Consider the following 12,157-nt stretch of genomic DNA (forward strand, 5'->3'; position numbering starts at 1 on the left):
CAATCAGACTTCTTTTTGCAACCAGAGGAGTCGCCCCCTGCTGGCTGTTAGAAAGAATGCAAGTTTAGGGCACTTCGGCATTGGCTTCACTTTTCAGACCCAGGTGTTTTCCCGCTGGGTGCACAAAAAATTATGTTTAAATATAGAAAATAGAAACACATTGCAGCTTTTCTGTAAGAAGTATGGGGGACTTTTTTCTACCCTACTACAACATTTTTCTGAGATAAGAAAATTATTACCTTTATAGCAAATAAACTAAAAGAGATAAGGCTGGTTAAGGATCATCTTTTTCAGCTGTGACTGATGTTCACTGAAATATACCTGGATGTCTGGAAAATACCCGTACACGTTCTGCTTCCCGCTCCGAGAGGACACGGATCATTGCAGTTTACAGTTAACATGAGCTTCTCTTTGACACACTAACAGCTCAAAAATGCATCAGGTAACAAATAGTGAAGGCAATGCTAATTATGAGATACGGCAAATTTGTATTTTTGACTTTATCAGACTTTCAAACACATTTAATAATCAAACAAAATTAATAAATGAATTCGATTTGATCCCTAGTTATGTTTAAGCCTTTATCTGGGTGGCTTGATGAGCTAGTTTGAACTTCTGACCGGCCTGTATGCTCCCAGAAGACATCTGGTATTACTGTATTGATCACCAATGCTATCAACCCCACACAGGTATGTTGTGTCGTATTGGGATAAAAGTCAGTAAGAATTATTGTATGTTTCTACGTTATGTCAGCAGATGTGATCGTACAGAGACTGAACCCGTAACCTCTGACCGGGTGGACATCCTCTCTGAAGCACCGGGTCATCCTGCTGCTCTTATCTCTCTGACCTCTCTGATCTATACTGTGTGTGTTTATGTGTGTGTGTGTGTGTCCATGGCTTTTTATCTACACAAACACACATCTAATTCTCTTGTAAACTGCATTTGTTACCCTTAAGGCAGGGAGTTGTCATGGGAGGTGTGTGGACTCACTGCAGCTGATATACTGACATATTTGTGTGGATGAGAAGGCTGATGAGAGGCTGTGTGTGTGTGTGCACTATACAAAAGCACTGCAGAGGCCGACATGTCAGCTCAGCTCTGCTCACACGTCACCTGGTCATTCATTCTGCAGTGAGAAAGGTCAGTGAGAGGAGAAGCATCATTAGCCGAGCGCCAACTTCACTACAGCACTGACGTGAATAAACTCAGAGACAATGACGGAGGGCTGGTGGAGAAATGATGGATGAAAGAAGATGAGAATCTAATGACCGTGGTGTGATATTAGATCCATCCTCTGAGCTTTCTCATTGTCTTTGACTCTTATATCTGCACAGTCTACCTCGTCTGCATTGATTTTCTTTTTTTAGAAAGGCCATTTTGTCAACGAGAGGTTATCAAAAACACCAAAATGATTTATTCTCCACCCAGAGCCCACTGTTCGGTGTCCTTGTTGCATAATAAATAATAAAACCAATGATGGCTGAATTATATTTAGCTGCTTCAGTTTCAGGGTCTTGGTACTGTGCATGTTACACCACTGTTACGCCTTAAGCTGGGCATACACTGCACAATTTTAGACAGTTTTTGGCCTGAATTTTGAGCTGCACGACTCATTTTAGAGTCAAAATTTCACCTTCGTCAGTGATTGTTTGGCGTGCAGTGTACAGGGGGGACCAAGGACTGATTAAATCCTCCCGACTGCATTTCTAACATGTCAGAAATTTTGGTCGGTCGTCCACAGGTTCTCGCACAGTTGATGCGGAGCCACGAGCTAATTCAAGACAAAATATCTGCTGTGAAAAAGGCCTTGTGCTCCACCACCTCATCACTGAATGAGTAAACTGAGCAACTAATACTTTTTAGGGGTTCTCAGCTCAAATAAATTGACTTTGATAATAACTTGTAGCATTTTTCTAATAAAAGTGCTTTACAATTGATCAAAAAACAAAATATACATACAAGATAACATAGTAAGTACATAATAAACACAATTTAAATCTGCACTTCAGGCAGGATTACAATCCTCGATCTTATCACGATTGTTATTCATGTTGGGTTTTAAGGCTGATTTGCAAGTTACTGAACAGTACAACCGAACTAATTTCCCTATTTAAAAAAAAAGAAATATAGCATATAACAAAACACCACACCAAATTCCATTCTCAAATTCAGCACTTTAAAGTTTCTTTAAATATTTATCAGTCGTTTATCAGCAGTACTCGGAAAGCAAGCACGAAATCCACATGATCCCCTCTTCACATCGGCACAAATTAGATCCACCACGCAGCATTTATTTAAAAAACTAAATACATCACGTTTAAAGCTGGTTTCACCTGTTATACCCTTTATTTCCTTTCTCCAATACAGTGGTGAGGATCACCAGGAGCTCATGCCAGCAGTTGAGTTTTCATTAAAACAAAATTCTGACTGGTGTGTTAACTGCATACCAAATTTATCAGAGCACACAAAGCCAAATTGCCTCCTAAGTTACCATATGACAGGTTTGCTGACAAACAATGTAGCAATTAAAAGGCTATTTTTTTTAACAGAGTCTGGCACAGTGCTCACTCCACAGAAAAATGCACATTACATCAGTTCCAGCAAACTTCACAGAGAACAATGAGGGTCTGTTTTTAACCAAACTCTCTGGTCCAGCTCAGCTAAAAACACAAACAAAAAAATCCATCAGCACATTAAGACCTTTACATACCAGGGGCATGAGGAATAAACAACATGAAAATGAGAAATGCTCGCCTGCAAATATTATATATCTAGAGCTATTTTTGTGAAAGGTAAGAACGGAAGTAGTGGATCTGGTATGCACTGCCTTTGTCAAGGTTGAAAGGCGTAATAAAGTTTGCCGTCTTGGTTTCGGGGCTGTATAGGTGCAAATCAACCTGTTCCGCACAACATGGCTGGGCGATGCCTTTTATTTGCGATGCGAAAGCTCGGAAAATCAACCTCGTTCCAAAAAAAAAAGCAGTGAAAATTGCTTTTTCATCACACAATATTTGCGTTCCATGTGAAAGTATTCATGTCAAAAATAACATTTCAAAACAATATACTGACATGCCAATTAATCACACGGAAAGTGCAACTGATTTTACACGCACTGTATCCCAATTCTCACGATCTCTATGTAAAGAGAGATCGTAGAACATTTAAATAGTTCATGATCTAATATCGTCATATCGCACACCCCACAGCCACCCCTTCCAGCCACAGCAGGCTACTGTTTACACAGAATAAGCTCTGCTAAACCACCGTACTCAACCTGCTCAGCACCAAATACACAAACAGACAACGGTAGCGAGTCGCTGGTGAACATAGTGGAGCACTTATCTGCTAAAGAGCCAGATATTTCCCTCAGGAGTTCTTGGACACCGAGACAGAGCTAAACTATATTAGATTATTGGACTTGCATCTATCAGGTAGACAAAACACAACTCCGGTTGAATGCTAATGTTGTCTTTGTGTGCAAAATAGAAAACTGTTCACACGTTCGCCATAATATATAAGGTGATAATATGTCAGTGTTTTGTTCACAGGTTGTTTCACTGCCGCCAAGAGACCCACAAATCTACTGATGCTGCTTTAAGCAATCTGTAAAGAAATAATATGAATAGGAGAATCTAAAAGGAGACCTGATAAGACAGCAGACAGACGAATGTTTAATAGAAGTGATTCCTAAAAAGCCTGCTGATAATCAAGATCATTGGAACAACCACGAGTCCCTTGATTAATTTTATTAAACATACATTACTAATCCAAGAATAATGAAAAAGTGACAGTAACTAAATGCGGATCAACAGATTAGTTTAAGCAAAATGTCTCATAGTTTTATGCTAATGCAGAATAATCCGGTCTATATGTCTTAGCTTGTGTGGTATTAACGTGGTCTTAGCCAGCTAACAGCAGCATATTTAATTTTGAGCTTCACAATTAAACCCCCCTCAAATCTCAGCACTGATTAGACTGACATTTATCTACACCGCTATTTTAACACTCCCCTAAATGGAGGGATTTCCACTTAATTAATATCACAAGAGGCAGCCATAAACTGATGGGAAGGCTGACCTTTAGGAGTGGAGGTAAGAAAAGGTCCCGTACAATGTATAAGGCTCACAACTGGAAGATTTTACTGAACAGACTCTGACGCTCTGAATGGAAATGAATTTCCCTCATATTAAAGGTCCCATATCATGCTCATTTTCAGGTTCATACTTGTATTTTGTGTTTCTAGTAGAACATGTTTACATGCTATAATGTTCAAAAACCCTTTATTTTCCTCATAGTGTCTGTCTGAATATGCCTGTATTTACCCTCTGTCTGAAACGCTCTGTTTTAGCGCATTTTGACAGAATTGCGACGGAATTGCGTTGCTAGGCAACAGCTTGGGTCCATGTGTACTTCCTGTCAGCTGATGACATTCACATACACTGCAACCAGGAATAAACTGGGACACATTTAGAATGTATACGTTTAAAATTTTTGTAAAGGGTCTAAATTTTGTATATTTGTGACATCACAAATGGACAGAAATCCTGACAGCTTGTCTCAAACGCAGAGTTTCTGAATACGGGTTGTATGTATTTCCCTGTGGATTGAGTGTTTCGATACTTTCACAGTATTTATAAAGGACTTAAGATTGCTTTATAATAAAAAAAGATTAAAATCTCACTTTTTTATAATATGGGACCTTTAATGTTTAAAAATATAAATTAAATGTTCATAGTAGGGCTGTCAAAGTTAACGTGATAACGCATTAACGTCACTTATTTCTTTAACGCAACTTGTGATTTTTAAGTACATTTTGAACAGACAAAAAAATTCAAATTAATCGTGATTAAATATTTTATACGATTGACAGCCCTAGTTCATACTGTAGTTTCCAGCTTTAGAGTGCGTGAGACTGATATCTTGTTTCTCAAAACTTTTACATAACTTTCCACGACCTTTGAAACTACACACTCAAATATGAGTGGACAACATATTGTAAATAAATACAACAGGAGCTGAGGAAGCTGTACATCAGTTCTGCTGCCAGAAACACAGCAAAGTCAGCAACATGCACATCAGTTTGTCGAAGTGAGATAAAAAGTACGGCAGCCCTCTGACATTGTTTGAAGGTTGATATGGACTCTCCGTGCATGGTTAAAGATTAACACTATCCTTCCTCCAACACCAGTATGAAGTGTTGACTACTGCACCACGAGCTCTCTCGGCGTTGACCCTCACTCTAACACCATAAATGTACTTATGCATAATTGACACAGGAAAGCTTTAAATAATTCATTCCTATGAACTCCTGTGAAGGGAAGTGATTTGTTGCAGAGCGAGCGAGCGAAGCACGAAATGTGAGCAGGCTGAGAGTCGATATGTAGTGAAACTAACTAAACTACTGTAACTATTTCATGATGTTTTTGTGCCAGCTAGTATGAGAGTGTTGGGTTTGGAGTTTGATTGAGTAACAGCACCCAGTCTGATAACCTAGTGGCGACAACATGCTTTTTCCCACAAGTTGTGCCGCAGTGATGTAACGTAACACTCTGTAGGGTGTGGTCAGAGGTTTGAAAGACTTTCAACCTATAGAGGTCACTGCAGTTATGTCTTTCCTCTAATCTTCGTTTCCAGCTGCAGCAGGCAGCAAAACAATCTCTGGTAAACAGATTGTATAGCCCCGTCTCCTAGAAATGACGTTTTCCATACAGCGATATATTCAAAAAAGGCTGGACTCAAACTAATGTTAGATAGTTTTCCTCTCTCATCCCTTTGATGTTATAATGTATTTCACACCTTACAGGGCTTCTGGGAAAATAAATTCATGTATGTAAACAGTCAACACTGATTTAGTATTGCACTTTCAGAAAGTTGGGGGACTCAAAAGAGACTACAGAGATTACAAAAGTACAAAAGGCCAATAGATCCTGACTTTTAGTCCCTAGAGGGGCAAACTCATGCAGCTAAATTTCCCATAATGCAACTTGATAGCATCTTTCATCCCTGCCAAGCAAAGACCCATGTCTTTCAAACTCAACACAAGCTTTGTTAGCTCCCTCCTAGACATTATACAACTATTTTCTTTGACCGAGTGGTACTCCTCATGACAAGTAAGCTGGATTTGATGTGTAGAACTGGTGGAGGGCCTCTTTAAAGTAAATGAACAATGTTGTCTTGTGCAGCTTTAACACTTTTCTTCAATTTTGAAAAGGAATTTTCCTCCGCGGTGCACAATCAGTTGGAGAATATGACTCCTATCTTGGACCTGAATGTTCAAAGCTCCTCGCTGTTCCACCAGTTTTCAGTCGGAGCTTCTGGCTGATCTCAAGTTCTGCTGTAATCCCTGAACTCAAATCCCAACTTCCCCGAGTAAACTACATCCGGATGCGCCTGCGAATCCACAGCGCCCAACTTGTTCAGGGCTTACCGAGACCGTCCGACCCTGGCTGCCAGCTCAGTGTCTGTAAGCTTCTTCCTTCCATCTTCCACATCATCTCCCCACGGCACACAAAGTGTAACGGTCCACAGAGTACTAGACCACCAAGTCAGGTCCAGAGACGACTCAGTATCTCAGCGAGACTGTCGGCCATGACTGCTCACACTCCTCGGTGCCTAAAGTCAATCCCCACTGCTGCTCCGACTGTGTGGACGGCTAACTTTGTTTCCTGGCAGAACATTTAGGACAGCTGGAGTGTGTCAGAATGAGTTTTGGGCCAATACCAAAACTGTGTTTGTGTCGCATTTGAATCACAAATCAGTTCTGATACCATCAAAGTGCTTTATCTTTAATCAGGTTGATGAATAAATGGATGAATGGATGAATAATGCATCGATGGACGTCTGTCCAACACATTCTCACTCGTCAAATACCGCCGCTCGGTCAGTACCCCTGGGTATCGGAGACCGACGCACAGGGTGGCCCTCTTACGTTACTTTTGAACATGTCAGGGATGGCGTGTCCATATACGGTCATTACATGCATAGTGTCCTTTCAAAATAAACTTCCATTTTCACAGGAAGTTAAGTTTAGGCAACACAACCACCTAGTTAGGGTTAGGAAACGGTCGTGGTCGTTAACGGGATCCTGGTTGAATGTCCTTTGTACACTACGGCTGTCGCGGTGAAAGAATTTCCCCCTCAATGATAATAAGTGCCTAAACAGCGTGATATGCGGTATTATTGTCTTTTTTCTTTGCAAATTACTTAATTCATCCTTATTTTAGTGCTAAATAAATAAGCTTTATTGCTATTATCAGGTATATTGTTGCTTTTTATATGACAAAGATGACAGTTTTAACACAGAAGGGCAATGAGGTGCAGCATTTTTCTTTTCATCTGAGACACTTTAGTTGCGTCTGGTTGCTATGATACAGAATATCCACAGAAGTAAAAAGGTCGGCACAAGGTAGAGTACTTGCTCTGGATGAAGGGGAGGCTGAAGCATGAAGAGAGAGGACAGACCTGCTGGTCTAAGTGTATTAATTACTGCTCCATTGTTGTTGTTCAGCACTTGTGGCTCCATGAAGGATGTGAGGGTTGTTCATTGTGGTATTTGTCCTGCCCTTCATCCGTTGTGATTGGACGGCTGAGTAAAAGGGTGAAAGTGACGAGTGCAGCGTTTTACCCGAAGTTGAACATTTTTCAACTCTCGTCTCGGCGAACAGAAAAGAAAACACCAAACGTGCAGCGCTCAGCGCAGAATAGACGCTCAACACCTCGTCATGCTGCTGGTGTTTGTAGCATAGTGAAAATATGTGATACTCTCATTGCAAAGAATAATAATTTTTTAAAAAGATAGTGGTTGTGGCGGTTGCTTGCCATCCCCTGTGGTTGGCTTGTCAATAGCACGGTATTGCGGTTAGTCTGACTGACTGTTCTTACTTGTTGCATCTATCTTCTTATGAATATGTTTCATCTTTTTGCAAGAAACATGCTTTATAAAATACATTTTATCATTAAGAAGACTGTCTTAACCCCTCATTATTCACAATGCAAAAACAAGTAAAGTGAGACCAGACATCCAGAGAATAACATAACATCCATTCATTATAAAACATGTGAGAAGCTGTGTGCTAACCTCGCTTCACATGTGTGAACCACCGGACACTTCTCTGATTTGTTCAGTGATTCAAATGAGCTAATGTGCAGCACGGTGACGGCTGTTTCCCCGGTTGGATAAACAACCGAGCCAAACAGTGCATCTTCCTAATTATCCAGCTAGTTATGTACATCCATGACAAACAGCGATCAAATAATGGCCATATATACAGTATGGTGTGGATGAGATTGATGCAGCTCTGCAGGTTGTTGGAAGCCAATTAACAGGACTAACAACTCTAAAATGAAAGATTTTCGTCATGACAAACGTCTATGTTGAATATCAACTGCTAAACAAAAACAAATGAAGTGGAACAAAATGGTCCTTAATTAAGTTGTCAGAACCGTGAGGATGAGAAGTCAAAGTAAGAAATCACTTAACGGTTGTGGTTGCAGAATCTGGGTGCACGTTCAGACTGAATCAACGACCCTAAAATGATAAAATGAAGAAGGTTGGTTGATTACATGTATTTATTTTAGGACTAAATGACACTTCACTGATTGTTTATCTGAATACATTAACTTGAACTGATTTTAACAGGACATTTTGATGAGATCTCACACAAGTAGACATGATTAGAGTTGCTTTTTCGCATAAAACAGCAAACATGAGTGAATACTGCCAACGGCCTTTAAAAGCTTTTGACTTAAACCCTGAATACACGTGACTTCTAGGTCTTATATATCTGTTTAATATAAAGAAACTCAATGTTCAGTCTGCAGCTCTCAAAATATCCATTAGTTTGCACTCTAAAGCAATTATAAAAGGTGCTGCTACGGTGCACACACTCACACACAGAAATACCGTATACATGTACCGTATATATACAGTACATGGACACTATTCCCACAGCAGCGGATGACTTTATGCACTTCCTTTCCAGACCCAAAGCCATTAGTGCACTTCTGAGCCCTTTCCCTTGAATCTGGAAGGCTGACAGTGATTTTGAAATCGCGCGAACACACACACACACACACACACACTCGTGACACACACACCACACAGAGGCTAAGCGGACAGGCGGGTAGGAGCCAGCAGGAGGGAAATGTCAGGACAATGTCAGGGTGTTAGCTTGGCATGGCAAGGCTGGGCTCGCCTCCGAATGGCTCTGAATGTCACCACTCTGGAGACCAGAGGAGCTCACACATGCACACGCACACACACACACGTGCACGAGCGCAACACACACACACACACACACACACACAAATCTGGAACGAGGGGAAAGAGAAAAGAGGGATCCGTGTTGCCCTCCAGCAGTCAGGGGAAAATGGCAGACAATGAAACACCTCTCGCCTCTTTTATAAGGTCATATCTGAATGTCACTCATTGATTATTAAAAATAACGCAAAAACTCAGGTAATTTGTGCATGTCATGGGTATAAAAGCACAATGAAGGCTTGAGTAATCTCCGGGGTTTGGGCATCACTGAATATAATGTATTGAAGTGTATTGTACTGCATAATAGAGTGCTACAGGAATGAGTCCTAAAACCCGGAAATGAGTTTTGAGCATTTTATCACTTCCGGTTCCCGCATCTTGAAGTCAGTGTTTTTTTTTTATGGATTTTTAGTTAGATGTTTGAAATAAGGTCTGTGGTTAACCCTGTTAATACGTCATCCGTGGAGCACTCTATTACTCAAAGTCGCCGCTCTGTACTGCGCTCATACGGCGGTTACCGCTGATACCGCTGTCCCGACTCGCGGAAACGTAGCACCAACTCTCTGGTTTCCCTCGAAGGTTCCCACGGCTCTGTCAGCACTGTTGCCGTTGTTTGCACTGTTAGTCCGGTTAGCTGCAAGCCGCCAGCTCAGCCGTTGCCATATTGAGAGCCATGAAGAGGCAATAGAAATGCTCTGTATTCCTTAATGAGCACCTTTAAGTTTATAATGCACTTATTTGTCATGCTGCATTGGACTTTTATACTTATGGGGGGTAATACAACCAACAGGATGTCCCAATAAAAGGACACGTTGTATGAGAATAGATTATACAGGTATGCTTCAATAAACTTATTAATGATCCATTAACAAAAGCACACCTACAACCTCATCTAGAAGACCTCAAACTGAATTTATAAATTAAAATATCAGCTCTATCTGAGCACAACACGAGATCGGTGACGTTTTAAGGCGCTGCAGACGAACAAAGGTTGAACCATCAAACCTGCTCTCAGTATGATTCACAACCAGTCCCTCGGAACATTAGATGGAAAACAAATCCTTTGCATGATCCCCCCTATCAATCTCTCCTGTGTTTCTTTAAAAATTGAAGTCGGGAACAAAGAACATAAAGTATTGAAGAGGTACTCAGGTAGACCTGTGTGACGCTGCTGCTGCTGCTGTTGGTTTGCTCCGCTCACGGAGACGCTGGTAGTTTATTCGTTTGTCAGGCAGCTGAATCATTCATGGAAACAAAGAAAAAGTCACAGTGACTTATGACCTATCTATCACAGAGCGAAGTAAACAATAAATACTGTCCTTTGCACACACACACACGCACACACACACACACCTGGCCTTGTGGGAAGCAGAACAAGATGCTGTGAAAGATAAATGAGGAGGATAAACTGGTGTTTGGCTCTTTGTGCTGCTGCCCTGTTTGAAAGCCATTCAAAAGGGCAAATCTAAGAGGGCAGATCTTCATTGATCACAATGACCCCCCAGAGACTAAATAGACAATAACTCTCACACACACAGGCACACACGCATACAACGCATAAGGGCAGCTGTACAACCACACACACACACACACACACACCGGCGATAAAAGACGATAACTGTATCCAGCGTCACACACAAACCAGCAAATGAAGGTAACCTCTCCTTCTCCAATCTACACGCACAGACATTTGTATTTCTATACTTGTAAAGACTGTCAATGACATAATGCATAACCCTAACCTTAAAGGGCGGGTCCATCTGCGTTCTAATCTGTTTTTTTCAAATGGAAACGCCAACTCAGCCGTTGCAAAAAGCAGTGACGTATGTTACCAAAGTAAACTAATCAATAAGGTTATGAATAATGTGAACGCTAGCCTTGCCACCAGACAGCCCTTTCAGATGAAGAACTGAAGTTGTCTTCAAAGCTACTAGACCAGACTCTATTCACAAAAACAAGAATTTTAGCTTGCAGATCACAGGAGTTGCTGGTCTACCGCTGCATCGATCGTTTGTTTGTTTGTGTTATTGTGTGTCTTTCAGATCTGATCTAACGTGGCATCCACACAGTAGTACTTTGCTTAGCATCCGTGCCGGTACTCCTGTCTGCTTCTCCAAACTGGGAGCATGCTGACCGCCATGTCCGTTAATGTAACGTTAATACACTGCCTGTATACAGTATATACTCTACATGTAGCAGCAGCATCATGCAGAAACCTACGTCATGTCATGTGGGAAGATGTTTTTAGAAGGGCTTGGGAAAAATATGACCAAAATGTGTTCTTTTTGAATAATAAGAAGAAACACCACTGTGAAGCTACAGAATGATATAAAAACCTAAAGAAAAAAAAAAATAATGGACTCGCCCTTTAATCTAATCAAACATTTCTGGAAACCCCCTCCCCGTAACAGCGATTGTCCACTCATACAGTATCTTAGCAACCTTATCTAGCCAAGCTTTGGACTCTCCACATGTTGAAGCTGTGTGGTAGACCGTAGTAAGAGAGATACTCTGCATCCAAAATCAAGAACACAAGAGCACAGGTGTAAAGAATGGATTGTGAAAGAACATTGTGAAAGAGTGGAAGTGGTACTCAACTTGGTCCTCACAAAGATTGAAGTACAGGAGGACACACTCACACTTACACTCTTTAGTGCAAAAACAATAACACAACACACACCGTGCACACAACATTGCTCCAGCAGCTCAGGAACCGCATACTCACACAAAGTGAAATATCTGTTATGTCAGAAGGTGAGTCAAAACACACACACAAAGGATGTAATCATTACCTATTTTTCCGAACACACACACACACAGCATTGAAATGAGTGGTCAATGATACGATTCTTCCATGGAGACTGGTCAGATAGATAATGGAGCGAGGCTGTTAAG

The sequence above is a fragment of the Sebastes umbrosus genome, chromosome 18 (assembly GCF_015220745.1).
Source record: "Sebastes umbrosus isolate fSebUmb1 chromosome 18, fSebUmb1.pri, whole genome shotgun sequence".
Lineage (NCBI taxonomy): Eukaryota > Metazoa > Chordata > Actinopteri > Perciformes > Sebastidae > Sebastes > Sebastes umbrosus.